At 42.4% G+C, this 18,182-nt stretch overlaps 1 pseudogene; it reads right to left on the bottom strand.

Annotated features, from left to right (window-relative positions):
• Nucleotides 1-515: 515 nt before the first annotated feature.
• On the bottom strand, nt 516-17,254 carry LOC133010759 (protocadherin-1-like; annotated as a pseudogene).
• Between the last annotated feature and the right edge of the window lie 928 nt (nt 17,255-18,182).

Below are 18,182 nucleotides of genomic sequence, written 5' to 3'. Positions count from 1 at the left end.
TGGATTTGGTGCTTGCAACATGTTGGTGACTGATGGTGCACCCTCGATGGCGGACAGGGAGGCCTACTATGCAGTTTTGTTTGGTATTTGTATGTGCACTTGGAAGTTGTTTGCCAGTTACATGAACGAAATTCTAAACAACTGATACAGTTCACCTGAACTGAGTGATGAAATTTGAAACACATTTCCTTCATAGAATACCATGCACATAAGTTGTTGCAATTCTATTCAGTTCCATGCAATGTACTTTGTTGGTGGAGATACATTTGATTCTGCCTGTCACTCAAATCATTTTAATCTTAAATATTGAGGATAATGACCAGTAAAGTTGTGTTGGTACAGCTATGTACAATTAAGTGCATGTTTTTGTTAGTTAATTGCATTTCTCCAATTGTCTTAATATGGCTTGGTTATTGCTCACCTGGTTTGATTTTTGAATCCTTGGGCCTATGAGGCCTCCTGGGCACATGTTTTCTTAAGCTCTTACAAAACAGAATGTATTGACTCCTTCAGTATGTTGTTGTAATTTTTTTTATTTGTTACCGTGATTACTCATATCCTCCGGCCACTGACTGCCTCAGTTTCAAGAACAGGCCCCAGCTCCAAACTATTTGAAGAGCCCTGCTCTACCACCTCCACTAGGGTCTCCGGTTGAGAGACAGGTGTCAAGTAAGTGTTGGTGGAGTTGGCCGGTTTGGTGACATAGGGGGCGTTATCGTTCTCATCCAGGACATTGATGGTCACTCCTACATAAGAAGATCGAGGAGGGTCACCTCCATCCACGGCTCTCAGACGGAAGGTGTAGGTGCTCTCCTTCTCACGGTTAAAGGAAATGCTGGACAGGATGGTTCCGGTGGCATTCAGGATGACAAACTTCCCGTTGTCCGGTTCCACAAACAGGCTGACTCTGGCGTTTTCACCTTTATCAGCATCAGTAACGGTCACCACGCCAACAGGGTTGAGCGGAGCCATGTTCTCAATGACAGAAAAGTTGTAGCCGCTCAGCATAAATTTGGGGTCATTGTCGTTGCGGTCCAGGACATTAATCACCACTGTAGCAGTGCCAATTTTGCTTGGAACCCCCTTGTCTGCTGCTGCCACACGGAACTCATAGCGCTACGTATCCTCCCGATCCAACAGGTTCTTCACACGCACCTCCCCTGTGTCTGAGTCAATCTCAAAGAGCCTGGTCGCTGAGTGCTCGATGATGCTATAGGCCAGTTCTGCGTTGGTGCCACTGTCTGCATCCGTTGCCTCGACATCCAGAACTTTATCACCTGGCTGATTTCCCTCCAAAAAGTCGACCTCGAGCATCGCAGGGGAAAAGTTTGGGGCGTTGTCGTTCACGTCAGTGACCTGGACTTTGAGGGAGTTGGTGCTGGACAGGGCTGGGTTCCCATAATCCACAGCGACAATTTCAATACTGTAAACCTTTACACGCTCATAATCCAGCGGGGTAGTTGTCTGCAGGAAATACCTCCTCTTCCGATCGTTGGCGGACTCACTTGCAAGTCGTAGCTGGAATGGGACGTCACCGGCAACTACACAAGTAACCACAGCATTTTCCCCCTCGTGACACCGTGACCAACGCCACCGGGTAACCGATGGGAATGTCCTCAGAGATGTTCGCCACACCATCTTGATGCGTCACCGAGCCAATACCACGGATCTCAATCACTGGCGTGTTGTCGTTGATGTCCAGCACCTCGATGCGGCCTTCTATTACCCGTGGCCCAATGCCGAGGCCCTTCACCATGTCTGTGATCGACACCTCGAACTCCAGGAAACATTTGTCGCCATCAAACAGGTTGCGGCAGTTGCTCAGCGTCTCGCGGTCGGTGGGGATCTCCGTGGTGTAGATGTTGCCGGTCTTGCCGTCCACCCGCAGATAGGGCAAACCGATTTCCAGCTTGTAGAGGCGGCCGGTGTCGGGGAGGCCCCGGTCTGCCGCCAAGCTGCCAATCAGCATGTTGGGCGGCTGCTCCTCAGGAACTCGATAAAGGATGTCGGTGGGTGCAGCGTTACAGGAGACCAGCAGGACAACCGCCAGGAACATAGGAACCTCCCTACTCAGCGCCGCCATGTCTACGCAAGACAGCACCACTCTGAAAGAGACAGACAGAGAAAACAGATAAACGTTGGGGCCTCTCAGCGCCAGTGTCACATTCACAATGGAACTAATGAAGAACCACAACAACGGGTTCTGAGTACATTAACAGAGGATGGATACCAAACTTTTCTGTCATTCAGGCGACTGAATAAATTAACCAAGCGTGAGGTTCTAATTTGATTTACAAATTTTGGGATTTGCATCTCAGATATGTTTGACATCACTCATCACTTTGCATTTAGGTGCCAATTAAAAGTCCACAAAGTCAAGAGACGTCCATATTTCACTGTGTCCACGTCCAGAAGTTTGAGGCCTTTCTATCTGTGCAGATGCACAAAGCGGGAAAAACCCTGTTTAACCAAAGTTCATCGACGTGTGTTTTAAGGACTGAAACACAATCGTGCACACGGAGCACAAGGCTCAGTCTAGGCCAAACAGATTATTCTGGAGTGAATCAGGTCACGACTGACTCATCAGACTAAAGACGGTTTGGCTGCTGACGTTTCCATCACAGAAACAACATTTAAGGTCTCGATCGTTGTCTCACACCCATCAGGTTTGTGCATCAGTGGCAGCGCCCATTCTCCTCAAATAAACCACACGCACCAAACATTTAGGACACAGGAGAAACTCCTTCAGGTTTAACTTCATTCCACTGTGCATACTGCTAATATTCAGATTACGTTGTATACAGTTTATCTACATTCTACTTTTCCTGTGTTTCCTTGTATCTTTGCATATTTACTGTTTCTGATGTTTTTATTTCTACCTTTGCTGCTGTGACTCCACAAACTGGAACTGACAGACGAGTATTGTCTGAAATTTATAAAATATTAGAAACAAATACTTCCGAGGATAACAAACGAAAAGACAAGGGATTCGACGTCAAAGTGAAAAGCAAAAAAAAACATTTGAGTTCGAAAAAACGTTGAGATCTGACGTAAAAGAAATTCAGCGCTCGACAGATTTTGAACCAACACAACTTTACTTTTTAAAACGTCCTGTAAATTCAGGGTGTCTCGAGTTAATTAACTCAAGAGGCTGTTTGCAACTAAGATGAACTTAAATTTAAGACTTGTTAAATGTGAGTGAGAAAGTTAAAGATTCTGATGTGCTTCAACATCATTTAAAGGGGACATATTATGAAAATTCCACTTTTGTAGCGCTTCTACACGTTAATTTGGGTATCTGGCATGTGTACAGTCCCAAAAACTCTGGAAAAAAACAACTCCCGCAATTTGTTATGGTTTCACTATGTCAGAAACGTCATGCTTGAAGGACTGCGAATGAGTTTTCGTATGCTTCCCTCGTCACAGGCCAAATGGGAGTCTCTCTTACATGGCCTTGGCGATTTCTACACGAGGGCAGCTCACTGGAAGCATTGGAGGTATATTACATTAGGTCACATTATATGAGGCCAAGTCACAGACACACCAAGCTTCTGCTGAATAAAACATCTGCTGACACCAGCTCCTCGTTTGTTTCCAATTCTATCTGCTTTAAATTTGATATTTTCGTCTAAAAACCCAGGGTATCCGCGGGGTCTTGAAAAGTATTAAAAGTAGGGCTGTCAATAGATAAAAATTAACTAATTAATCTCACATTTTGAAATTCATTAATCTAGATTAATCGCGATTAAAAGTTTGTTTTTCTTCTAAAGACTAAATCTTATAAATTAACGAGTAATCACTTCAGACAGCCTGTATTTTACACAATGCTGTGTTTTCAAAGAGGCTCAGGCCTATAACACCTACCTATAAAGTGTCAGCCAGGTCATTAAATATCATGTATGATAAATTGTGTAAAAAAAAAAAAATTTTTTTTAAAAAACTGAAAATATTCCCAATGTCCTTGGAAACAATAACACTGCTTCTTTCTTCAGTGAAACATCCAGATTAGTAAAAGGTAAAAAAAAAAAAAAAAAGGTGTATTTGAGACACCATTACGAATACGTAATTTACCCTCCACAACCGACATTGAATGGAGCGAACAGCGGAGAAGTTCTTGAAGATGGATGACATTAAATTAATAATTGAAGTGGAGAAGTAAAGTGAGCTGTATGATCCTCAGCACATATGAGGCAAAAATACAAACGTTGAGACGCTGCAGTTAATGTTGGAGCAACAAATAAGTATATGCTTGAAAAAAATGATTTAATGCGGTTTTTACTGCAGGCTGATAACAGCAAAAGTATGTGATATTATTAGCGCTGCGCGGCGCTTCAGCAGCGCAGAGTAGGACTACACACACGAACTTGCGCACAAACACACACACAGTTCGAGGAAGATTTAAAAAATGCACATGAAAGGACGGAATGAGTGGAGTTGCCTGTGTGACGGTCTCTGATTGCACTGCTGCTTTCTTCATTCACTTCACTTGACTCAGGCTTAGTGAAACAGTTTAACTTCATTTTCTGTAACGGGACACAGTCACAGTTATCTACAAAAGAAAAGTTGCATATTACTAAACAAGTTTCATACACTAAAATAACCATTAGAAACTAACTAAAACACTAACAGACAGAGCGACACAACTTACTCAGAGCGGGGGAATCTGCTTCTGAGATAAAAAAGGGTGCGCTGCTACACTAATCCCCAGAAGTTCCGGCTGTGGGCCTTCAAAATAAGACAGACACAGCAAAATAAAAGAAATACATAAAAAAAACTGTGACTGCAGTTCCACGTTGAACAGGATTTAACTAACAACATATTTACACCGTTACACCTGCATGGTTCAAGTAGCTTCTCCAACTTCTCCAGTTCAGCCAGCTCTGGTGCAATCAACATCGAGATGTTGGTCTTGCTGAATTTTCTTCCGCACACCGGATGTAAACAAAGCTGCGTTAACTGCGTTAAAATATTTTATTGCATTAATCTAGGGCACAATAATCTCATAAATTAACGCATTAACTTTGACAGCCCTAATTAAAAGGTGATATATAAATTTAGGGAAAATCAAGACCGTTGAAAAGTATTAAAAAGTCTTGAATCTTTTTCGAATTCAAGGCTCTGTGTAGCCGATGGTTTTTTCCTCTTATACTGTCAGGCCTCAGCCGAAAAATGACACGGGAGATGATAATTGAATCGGTATGAATAGATCGCACCCGTTTATTTTCCTCCGCACTTCTCTCTCGACAACACCCCTTTCCGTTAGAACCCCCCTTCAAAACAAGAGTCCCAACCAACACCTTGCTCATATCAGGAACTACACATCAACCTTCCACAGTAAAGCCATTTAATACAATAGCTTACAGATGTGTTGTTTTCTCGATGTGAATAGCATATTTGTCAAAAGTTGTTAAAGTTTATGTGAATTCACTTATTCTAGTCCTCACGACAACGCAACAAAAAAATACCTGGCGTTCAAGCGGGGACGGCCGCAGTGCGAATAGCGCGAGTCATTGAATCTTCCATGTAGAGGACTATAAATTATTTATATTCCTCCCGGCCTATATGAATTCTGTTGTGTTGATACAGTGCTACATAGAAGTTCTGGCAAACTTAATTTCATTTTGCAATCTCAAACTCAATTGTGTCGCTGATGTCAATCAATCAATCAATCTAATTTTATTTGTATAGCCCATATTCACAAATCACAGTTTGTCTCATAGGGCTTTAACAAGGTGTGACATCCTCTGTCCTTGACCCTCAGCATAAGTAAGGAAAAACTACTAAAAACCCTTTAACAGGTAAAAACACGTAGAAACCTCAGAGAGACACATGTGAGGATCCCTCTACCAGGACGGACAGAAGTGCAATAGATGTCAAGTGTAGGAAAACATCATCGGGATTAAAGTTTTTGGCAGCATTGATGAGGGTTAACATTTTGAACGATAACTTCAATACTATATGTCAAGCAGTCCTGCTGCAATCATAGTCTCTGGTCAGCAGCCAGCAAGATCATGATCCAGTATCCAGATGGATTCCACTATATGTAGATGTAACCGGTTACAGCTCCTAGTGGCGCTGGGGTCTTGAAAAAATATTAGAAGGGTCTTGAAAAAGGTCTTGAAAAGTATTGAATTTAATCTCAGGATTGCTGCATATACCATGCATAATGTCTGGCTCAAACTGTTCCTGCCCCCCCCCCTCCTTTCTTATTGTTTAGAGTTTCAGTTCTATAAAGATTTTCAGACACACACACACAGACAAGCTCAAATTTAAAATCCCAACAACTTGAAGCAGCCGGTCAGGGACAAACAAGAAACAGTGTTCAAAAACCAAGTTGAAAAGAAAGTATGATGAAACCTATCTTGCTCTCGGGTTCAAAGTGAATGTGGTAGGACATGAGGAGAGACCAGTGTGTATTTTATGTCTGAAAACTCTATGAGACCCAACAAATTAATAAGATACTTATAAAAAATTACACCCCAGTAACATGTGCTCTTTTTTGGGGGTTGAGCTTTATCATCTTTGTAACAAAGTGATTATTATTGATTTTTTTTTTCTATTTTTGAAAAAGTACAGACTGATGGAGGAATGTAGTGATGAATGTCATCAAAAGTACTTACATTTTTTTGAATTGAAGCAAAGTTATTGCACTATTTTTTGAAAAAAGCGACAAATGTCACAAAAAGTTCAGAAATCAGAAATTCCTGTGAGAAATGTGAATTTAATGTTCATTTGTATGTTATATAATACACGTTAAGCTTGGCCCATTTTGTCATAATTTTGTGTGGGCAGGGGAGCGGGTGGGGCATGAAAAATATTCTAGCTCCAAAGTGGGGCATGACAGAAAAAGTTTGAGAACCACTGCTTTAATGTCAAAGCAAGTGATGCCGCGGACATTCTAAATCGGAGCCCACCTGAAGCCCCCCAGTGTGCATAAGAGTTGGACGTTTCACCCCCACATAGTCCACCATTTCTCCATATTGACATATCCAACACATCATCTTACACATCCCCTCAGCTAATTTGACAATGACATAATCATTTGAAATTGTATATGAAAAGTTATTGATTTAATTATTTGATCAAGCTGTGAAGAATACTTCTCCCGAGCTTCAAGTTGACTTTCTCATTCTGCCACATTGTGCTACTTAATGTGTAATGATCATAGGTTTGCGTTTACAGCATCTTTGGTTGTTGTTTGGGGAGGGGGTTGGTTCGTTGTTTACTTCTAATTCCACCCTGAAATTGCCCATTAAACTCTCCCTGAAGGCCAAACGCATGTATTCAGCTGACGTGTCAACAGGAACTATGATCTGTGCCACAGTGGTGCTTTCTCCAGGAGAGCGTGGTCCATTGATCTGGATTTGCAGGTTGTAACACCGCTGATTGTTCCTGTTGCACAGTCCCTGGTTGTCAAGGCGAAGATGGTCCGATGTAATCAAGTTGGACCTGGCCTCGTCACTCAAGCGTTGGTTCTTCCATCGGTTAATTAATTCTAAGGCTTCGTTGATCAACTTTTTCTTGGGTTTTTTAATGTATTTTTGCCCTCCCATGTCTTTGAAAGTGGTCACTCTCCTGTTGTTGTTGTTGCTGTTGTTGTTGTCGTCTTCCCTGGTACAGATCACTCTTGGATTGTTAGTTTGTCGTTTGGCGCGGTGCGTCTGGGAAAACACACACTCTCCAGGACTTATAATTCCACACCAATCCCAGTTGTTGTTGTATGTTGTGTAGCACCAGGTGTAACTCTGACCATAGCTTCCACAGTCGTGATCAGGGCGACAAGGCTCATTCCTGGTGGTGTGGTCTGGTAGAGGTGAGCAGTAGTCCCAGTCATCTTCAGTATAGCACCAGAAGTAACCCCCAGACTCATGATACAGACACTCTTCAATGCATTCTTTCCTATCCCTGGTGTAATAAATCATTGCCCTCGGCTCCACCCGAACACATTTGTCCCAGACACCAATCTGCAAGTAACACTCCAAGTGATTTTCTCCATAGTTGTCACATGGATAACGCGTGTCACAGGTGAAGCCTTGGTAATCAACATTGTTGCTCGGTGATATTGACAATACACCACTGTTCACAAACATACACACACTTTAACGTGTAGTCAGATACACATAGCGTAAACACACAAACATAACACATAGTTCTTCTCCTGCTTCTCAACCTCAGAATGTTTCATACTCCTTAAAAAGGGAGTCTGCCATAGCGGACAGATAACAGGTTTTCAAACCTCTGGCTTCATGAATCACTTCATTATATTAGTTCTGAGACATTCTCTCTCCTGTGCATGGTACGTCCCACACATCAGTACACACACATAAAATAAGCACACACACCGAGGCAATATGCTCATGAACTCTAGTAACCGCGACATGGCGTGCACGTCATCAACACGCAACGCCAGGGAGAAGACCCAGTGGACGCCAGGAGGAGGACCCAACGACGAACTTCTGTCACGCCCAGTATCGATATATAAGCTATCTGCGGAGTTTGTCTCGCCGCCATTATTTTTCCTCTGCAGCTTAACTGCATAGAACTGATGGCCCATGCATGATTCACTTGCTGGACACCGCATTTTCCTGACCTGTGACCTCTGAATAAACCTGCTTAATTTTAACTTGAGAACGACGCGTCCTGCCTTTGATTTCCACCCCCAACAAAATGGTAGCATTGAGGATGGTTTTAGACGATTGAGAGAGCGGAGTGGAGACAACCAGTCGGGGAGGAGGCCGTCTCTCGGACGGGAAAGAACCGTCCTGAAGTGACTTATCTCTCCTTGGGAAACTGATCAAAGCAGCGCTGTAATACTAAGAGGTAAGCAGAGCCCATTTAATTGAAATCTGCATATTGTCGTGATAGAGAACCTAAATTTTTGATCAGGAGTACTGAGGGGTACAAGTTACATATGCTAAATTTAATAAAGTAATTAAAATGGTCTGAAAGTGCTGTGTATTATGCAATGGTGACGGTTGTATTTTAATAACAAAGCGAACTCACACATCGTAAATAACTAAGCCTGACCTGCAGGTTGATGTGTGAGCAGTAGCTACGACTTTAACTCAGATGAAGAAACAGAAATAAAAGTATTAGCTGTGACTGTGGGAGAAATTGCTGGAGCGTGCCCGTGGAATCTCAGAAGAGGGAGAGCTGTCTTTGCCCTGTGTGTTGGTGCTTTTTCAAACAAGGAAATTGTTCCATATAATTTAAAAAGGCTACAGAGGACATTAAGACCACTCTCGCCTAATATTTGCTGGGGATACACTTATCTTGGCTTTGTTTGGTTTATTACAGAATATATGTTCGCTACGTATAGAAAGTGAGATTTATTGTGCGGAAAAACACATTCCCTCTGACTGATAACACAGCATACATACATGTCCTCCCACTGACAGCGACACACGCACAAATCTTTCTGCGGGCTGACTGAACAGGGGAGATAAAAATGGAGGACTTTGAGGAATATTTGACGGAGCAAGTAAGACTAATGACGGCCGACCCTAAGGAGTGGAAGGGTAGAGAGAAAGTGTGGGATAAGATCCTGATCAGGTGGCGGAGCAAGGGGTGGATATTCCCCGGAAATATAACACCGACTCGAAAAGTGATTGATGTTATGAGAGCCGCGCTGCTTTCAGCAGTGGATGAAGCGGAGGCAGCAGAAAAAGCAGCTAAATGCACTCTGTTAGCCAAGCACCATGCTACAACCAAAATGGCTAAAATGGAATTGGAGATAGGTTCACAGGCTCTGGATGCTTGCTTACGGGTCGGGTTTGGTCTGCCTAAATTTGGAGAAAGAACTGATGGCTTGGGAATGTATGTTCAAACTCCCAGTGGGGACAAGGAGCAATTGCAGAAAACGGCCAACGCCCTTGTAGTACCAACCCCGGCCGCTGCGCCACTCCTATATCCCCAAATGCCCCCTCCCTATTGTGACAATGCAGGTGCAGTACCCCAGTCTCCCCACAAGAGGGAACCAGAGAAAGCCCCAAATGCCCCTCCACTGAATGCCCACACGATGGCGCCATTGCGCTTGGTTGAAAGTGGACAGCTTAGAGGAACTTTGCATCTGACTGGTGGCCAAATAGTGGTGAATGATGACACACACACTGAAGAGCAACAGATTCTCACCGAAACAGTTGAGACCGTCCGAGATGAACTTAAAGTAATACACAGACAGATTGCTGCAATGTCTGAAGCAGTAGCAGCAACTAGAGACGAATTGGAAAGATATGACGACATGAAGGCACTGCAAAGACGGCTCATGGTGGCTCAAGTTGCTAAAAAAGAAGGCACCAGAGCTGAAAGGAAAGCAGCAGCAGCTGCCAAAGTGGTAAAACCTCCCACAGCTGCAGAAGTTGCTGACCTGGTGGTCAAGCAGATGACAGCTGTGCAGTTTCCCTCTGCACCTCAGCCCTTGATGCAAGCCCCTCTACCCCCTAGCTATGGACCACCACAACAACAACAGCTCCCTAGCTATGGTCCGGCACAACAGCAACAACAATATGGCCCATATCAACCCCCTCAAGACCCATATCAATACCAACCCCAAGGAGGTCGTGGAGGATGGGCTCCAAGAGCCAGAGGCCGCAGGATGGAAACCACCTCATACCTCTGTTATAACTGTGGAAAACCTGGACACTTTGCCAGATACTGCAGAAAAGGACCCCAGCAAGGGGGGCCTCCTCAAGGCCGTGGATATGGCCCTCCCAGGGGACCACCTCATCCCCCTCCTCATCCCAACCCAAACCCCGGCCTGTACCCTGTCCCCTATGATGTGTAACAGTTTCCCATTCCTTCCTCTCTGCCCCATCATGCCCTATCAACCTATTAGGACGTGACCTGATGTGCAAACTCAGGTTGAAAATTTACCTTGATGAAAAAGGGGGCCTCAAAGTCAGTGATCAAGTGGCTGCAAAAGGACTTGATCCCCCGTTATGGGATTCCGCGTTTCATTCGATCAGACAATGACACACACTTCAACAACACACACCTAAGAGAGGTAGAGGCAGCCTTGGGCATTCACCACAAGTTTGGCTCAGTGTATCACCCACAGTCACAAGGTCTTGTTGAAAGAGCCAATCAGGCACTGAAAACTAAGATTGCGAAGGTTTGTGCAGACACTAAGATGACATGGGTTGAAGCCCTGCTATTGGTGTTGAAGATTACAAGGGTTGTAGCCCTGCCATTTGTGTTGATGACAAGGGTCGTAGCCCTGCCATTTGTGTTGATGATGACAAGGGTCGTAGCCCTGCCATTTGTGTTGATGATGACATGGGTTGAAGCCCTGCCATTTGTGTTGATGATGACAATGAGGGTTGGATCCCTGAATATATGAAAATGTGTAAAATTAGAGGGTTGGATCCCTGAATTAGACAAATGTAAAATTAGAGGGTTGGAGCCCTGAATATTAAAATTAGACAAATGTGGTAAAATTAGAGGGTTGGAGCCATGAATTAGCCAAATGTAAAATTAGAGGGTTGGAGCCCTAAATATTAAAATTAGAGGGTTGGAGCCCTGACACCACCCAGGGATGGAGGTCACGTGCCACCCGTGGATGTTTTTGAGATTGAAATGTCAAGTTATATGAAGATTTTAACTGCTCTTACTGCAGCATTCTCCAATCAGGTCTCCAGGGCCCTGGCGACTGATCCGGAGGAAGCTGCAGAACCGAAGGTAAAAGTTGGTGACTGGGTAAGAGTCAAGGTTCACAAGAGAAAGTGGCCAGAACCCAGGTGGACTGGACCGTACGAAGTGAAGAAGGTTACTTCACACTCGGCCCAGGTCAAAGGTAAATCAGGCGCACCTTGGCACCACCTGACACATTGTACCCCAGCACCTTCACCTTCCCGCCCATTGGCTGAAATAAGAACTGATTTGAATAATGCAACAGGAGCTTTACAAACCAGACACACCATTGTTTCAGTTGGGCACAAATAACGGAAGGCTGTTACGAATAAGGATTTGAAAGAGGAAATTACTTATATAAATATTATTATACTACTATTGATTATATAATATAGAGAGGATGTGAAGTAACTAGTATGAATGGAAGTGTGTGGCTGTTGGACTGAGTGACTGGTAGAAAACGATGGGGCGCGGCCCTTTGAATCTCAAAAGAGGGAGTCCGGTCTCTGCCCGAAATTTAAAAAAACGTGGCAGAGAGCGCGCTTTGGCTGTGAATGTTCGTGTGCTTGTGTGCAGGGAGATAACTCCAAGATGTGTGTGGGAGTAGGAGTGTTTGTGTGTGTGGAAACGAGAGAAAATATGTGTCAAGGTCAGCTGGCTGACTGAAGACACAGAAAAACTGACGGAGCGACAAACTGACTGGAAAACGACTTTTTCCTAAACTAGAGGTGGTATATGCGCTTGCCATCTGATATATGTTGTATGTATGGGTGGGAGGGGTAAATGTGTTTAGGACTTGCCAAAGAAAGATTAAGGATGTTGACTGAAGGTTTGAGAGATGAAGTAAGACAAGAAAGTTAAAGTTTAGGAGGAAGAAAGATCTTTAGGAGTGAGATGAATCTGGCCAGTAATATCTTGCTCTGAGATGGATAATAGAATGTAAAGCTTGAGTGGTTAAGACAGTAGGGAAGAGAAGTGGGAATAGAAAGATTTAATACGTGCACAGCAGAGGATGAAAAGGGGGAGATAAGAATGTTTGGGAGTCGGGAAAGCCATCTGTGGAAGGCCAGAAGTCTTACAGCTTACAACTGGCGTTAAGATCACAAAGAGGCTTGGTTGTTTGTTTCTATATTGTTTGTTTGTTTGTTTGTTTGTTTTTTAGTATGGAGAACTTACTTCTCCGATGCAATGAGCCCAGTGAAAGTTAGATAACAGCTGATCTGCTTTCTTCTGTTTAGGTTTGGTGAGAAGGGAAATCTAGCTCTTCTCCTTGTTTGTTGAAATGCTGTTTTAATTACTTTTATATCAAGCTGAAAATCATTTATGTGCTTTTAGTCCATATTCAAATCATCCATTTAAAATTCAATAGTCAAGACATGTTAAATCTATTTACAGTTGGAATTTAAACTAGGAGTTTGATTCACCCCCTTGTAACCCTTGTTAGACTCTGGAGAGTCCTAAAATAAATAGTTTCACCATTGGGAAGACGAATAAATTAAAATCCAGTTAAAGGTCAGAGGTCAAATACACTTTAACTCATAGCCTGTTTCATCTTAAATGAAATGCAGAAACCATAATACAAGGCCCTCTGGTTACACACTTATTTGAATGACATATCTATAATTATATTTAAAATTCATTTGGGACCCTTTAACTTTAAGGGAAGAAGGTTTTTATTTTTGTTTTGCTTTATACGTTATCTTAACATCTAATGCTCTTAATTTGAAAGGTGTTATTAAGCTCTACTTATTTTGTTTTTATTTTATCATGAAGAAAATTGTGGCAGAATAACTTTAAATTGTTTTGAATTGTTTCAGCTGTCAACTCTGAAACGTTTGATTGAATCTAATCTCTCACACATTTGTATTTTGTATGTGATTCCTGTTTTAACACAGGACAGTTTGACGTCAAAGCCTCTGAATTATCGTGTTATGGAGCAGTCAATGAATTTTGGAAAATGGTTTGAACACAAATACTCAAACACTGTCATATCTGCTGCATATTGAAATTCAACTTGTTTAAACCTTTTATTTTTTAATGTCCACTGATTCGGCCGACCACACCTCAAAAGTTTTATGAAATTGTTGAATACCAAAAGAGGGTATGTATGCTTTGATTCGATTATTTTGTTTGTTTCTTTTAATTATATACTTATATAATCTACTTTAAATCTCAATTATGCATCGCAGTATATTCATTATTTTTTCTGTTTGTCTTCCTTTCAAACTCTGGGAACTGGGCTTCATGAATTCCACAACTCACTCCCATCCGGTGTTAACTCCACCTCCTCCACCACGACCGACAATACGCCCTGCGCCTGGCTTGTGCAGTGCAAGCCCACCACCTGGCCTGTAGGCGAGTATTAATTCCACGAAAGGATCTTTACAAGGCTAAGATCCAGATCATTCACTACATTTACATGATGGCAGAAACCCGATTTCGGCCGAAATCGGGTTTCTCTATCCATGGGGGGTTAACTGCTCTATCTCAGGGTACATGGCAATGAGAAATCCGACTCTTGCCCGAAAGCATTTCATACCCCGCTACGATAGGTGGCGCTGTTTTCATTACAGCTAGTGGTGATACAGCCATTTCCGCTTGACCTCGTCCCCACTAGCAACCATAAACAACAACAGCCTTCAACTCAGCATGCGAGAAAGATGACGAACGGAGAGCAAGGTGAAGCTACGTTCCTCTACATGATGTTGTGCATGTTTACTCTAGGAGTACTGCGAATGCGAACGGCGCATTTGATTAGAATGGTAATGGCGAGTGCCGGCCGGCACCGGGCAGCGACGTTTTATCTACGTGTCGACTTCCGGGTCACGGCCAGGGAGGGAGGGAGAGAGGAGGGAGGAGGGAGGGAGGGGGGGCAGGATCTCAAGCATGCGCAAAGACGTCTTCTCCAGTTGTTGTCTAGCTTCCAGAGTTACATGCGCGCGTTGTCCGATATACGGCCAAATCCGATCTACTTATCTGGGGGTGGTTATCCGACTTCAGTCGGACACAAGAAATCTAGATTTGTGGAGTTACATGACATGGATCTTCGATTGAAACCGGACAACGCCAGAAATCGGGTTTCAATCGGACACATGTAACCGCAGTGAGTGACTCTTAAAGACTGAAAAAGCCACACTGACAATTCTTGATAATTTTGTTCCTGGAAGCAGATCTGAAAGGAGCTGATATCTGAACAGCTCGCTCCTGTACCCTGTATGGTCACACAGAAACAAATGGCCCTGGCCCCTTCTACTGGCAGGAAGGGTTATGTGTGTGTACTGATAGGAAGTGATTGAAAGACATTTTTTCCAAACTGCCCCTGGTGGCTGGGTGACCAGTGCCCTCTCCACCTCTACGCACCATGACATGACATGGCTGTAGACTCTGCTCTGATGAAGGAAAACGTGCCTCATCCCCAGCTGTTCTGTGGATGCTGAACTGGGGATGGGTGCTGTGGATGCGATGGGTGCTGTGGATGCTGTGGATGCTGAAGGGGAAACTGATGCTGTACAGCTGAAGCTGAGGAAGCTGAGGCCGATGGAGATGACGACCCGACGATTATGATGAGGAGGGGGACGGGTTTGCACTGGATGGGATGATGGTTGAGGGGTACATGAACTCGCCAGTAAGTGGTCACACCCTAAAGGGGGATTAAGAGAGAGTCTGGAGGGATTTCAAATTTTAACTATAGTCTGTGTCTGATTGAACTCTTAAGCAATAAAGATAGGAACAGTTTTAGCTAGATATTATACAAATTATTTTAATAACTGTTGCTGCTTAGTGTTAATAATGAACTTTTCTGATATTAAAGGCTTATTCCCTTAGATTCATTAAACTCACACAGAGATCCAGGAACTGTCCTCTCCTGAGGCAAAGTCAGTGTGACATTGTTTGGGTTCAGTTTGTTCCGAATGTTTACGGTCAGGTTTGTTTTGAGATTTTGTATTGCTGTGATTCTTTTAATCACAGCTATAGTTTGACGTTTTTATATTAAGATGGATTCTTTGTTTTGAGATTTTTTGTTTCGATGGCTGTGATTCTTTTAATCACAGCTATGTTTTGACGTTTTTGTTTTTGTGTTTTACTGAGTATAGGCTTCGTTTTGATTTTAACTATTTGTAGTCTAGTTGGGTTTGTTTTTCTGCCTTGCCCTTTTCTGCCCTTTGCCTTCCCTGTGTTGTCCGCACCTATCAGGGGATTTATTGACAATACACCACTGTTCACACACATACACACACTTTAACGTGTAGTCAGATACACATAGCGTAAACACACAAAAATAACACATAGTTCTTCTCCTGCTTCTCAACCTCAGAATGTTTCATACTCCTTAAAAAGGGAGTCTGCCATAGCGGACAGATAACAGGTTTTCAAACCTCTGGCTTCATGAATCACTTCATTATATTAGTTCTGAGACATTCTCTCTCCTGTGCATGGTACGTCCCACACATCAGTACACACACATAAAATAAGCACACACACCGAGGCAATATGCTCATGAACTCTAGTAACCGCGACATGGCGTGCACGTCATCAACACGCGACGCCAGGGAGAAGACCCAGTGGACGCCAGGAGGAGGACCCAACGTCGAACTTCTGTCACGCCCAGTATCGATATATAAGCTATCTGCGCAGTTTGTCTCGCCATTATTTTTCCTCTGCAGCTTAACTGCATAGAACTGATGGCCCATGCATGATTCACTTGCTGGACACCGCATTTTCCTGACCTGTGACCTCTGAATAAACCTGCTTAATTTTAACTTGAGAACGACGCCTCCTGCCTTTGATTTCCACCCGCAACAGTGAGCAGTAGTCCCAGCCCTTTCTGGACTTGCACCAGTAGTAGTCATAACCACGCTTGTCACAGCTGTCTATACACGGCAAATCATACGTGGACGTAAAATGCTTTGTTTGACAATCACGTAAACAATATTGCCCAAACAAATTAAAGTAGCTCTGTATGTAACTGGTTTCTCCAGACGTGAGCCACAGTGAGAAGCAGAGGACAAAAGGGAATAACGGATCTTTCATTTCAGCTCTGTGCTGCAGAGAAAGAGAGAGAGAGAATAAGTATAAATCCATAATCCATAAATGGAATATTAATGGATGAGTAAAAGGTTTAACTGGTTTAAAAGGTTAAGATTATAATAATAATAATGACAATGTCAGGAATAACCTAACGTTAAAAGAAATTTAGTAATAATATTGTCAGAAAAATACTGTAACAGTAAATGATTGAATGAGAGTCAAACAAAACAAATAAAATTAAAAGGAAAAAAGTTTATGAAAACTTGAAGAATCTATTTAAAGTCATGTTTATTTGTGCAGTGCACATATAATTCTACAATAATATAGAGTTACAGACATACTGACAATAAAATTATATGAATAATAACGACAACAATGACAGTCATAACAATTATTGAAAAAATGAATTCAGAATAAAAAGATTGAGCAATAATAGAACCAATGATTATAAAATATATCTGTTGATATTTTTATAAATTAAATTGACTGCATCACCTCAGTCGTGGACATTTCTTTCCATCTCTAGAGATAATAGTAAAACTGTTACCGTGTGTTGCTTGTTCCGCAGTCTGTTATTTGCTTCTGAATTTCTGATATACGCATGGACTGAAGCTTTGTTTGAAACCTTGAACTTTGAAATTATCTCCTTTAACACTGTTCAATATTTGTTTGACTCCAAGTGACCTTAGATCACATTCAACTTAATCTGCCTTATCGTCATCATGGTGCACAGACGGAATATCCTCCTCAATGTTTATTACATTGCAGAGGGCATATTATTATTATTATACATATGATTGTATTAAGTCATTATAAGAGTAAGAGACAGTTCCAGTCAGTGGAAAAAACTGACAAGAAAACCAAGCAAAACGATTGGATTGGATTATATTACAATTACGGTAGGTAGGTAAGTGGGAGGTTAGGGAGGTAGTTAGGTATGTATGTATGTCGTCCAGTAACAAGTAATAACGGGTTGCACTGGCTGGCCTACAAAATAAACATTTTAAACAGATTATAAAGACAATATTCAACACACACACATACACACACAGAGAGACCAGAGTGGATGCTGAGCAAAGCTTTAATAAGAAAAAACAGAACATCACAAAATCAGTGATATAAAGAATATATAAGTAGGTTGTAGTGGATATTGGTTCATCACTGCTGACCCACTTTCTGAGTCTGATAAGAGAGCAGAGGACAAATTCCATATTTGATAAGCGACTCTTCACATCAGCCTGAGCTCGATATTCAGCTGTAAATCATCAAACAAGCACACAGGTAGTTTTAAAATCAGTTGTGAGGCATATTATAGTAACTGCATTATTTAATTTAATAGAGGAATATAGACATCAGACTCAGTATCAGCGCTAAAGCAAAAAGAAAACCATTATAAGACTCCTCCACACACTCGAATCTGTGTAAAACTCCTTGAAAATTAGCAATATTTCAATCAGTGATTCTTTAAAGGGGACATATTATGAAAATTCTACTTTTTAAGTGCTTCTACACGTTAATTTGGGTAT

This window comes from Limanda limanda, chromosome 9, assembly GCF_963576545.1.
Source record: "Limanda limanda chromosome 9, fLimLim1.1, whole genome shotgun sequence".
In the NCBI taxonomy this organism is placed as follows: domain Eukaryota; kingdom Metazoa; phylum Chordata; class Actinopteri; order Pleuronectiformes; family Pleuronectidae; genus Limanda; species Limanda limanda.
The sequence above is the reverse complement of the archived record's forward strand: the minus strand, read 5'-3'. Positions and strand labels throughout refer to the sequence as shown.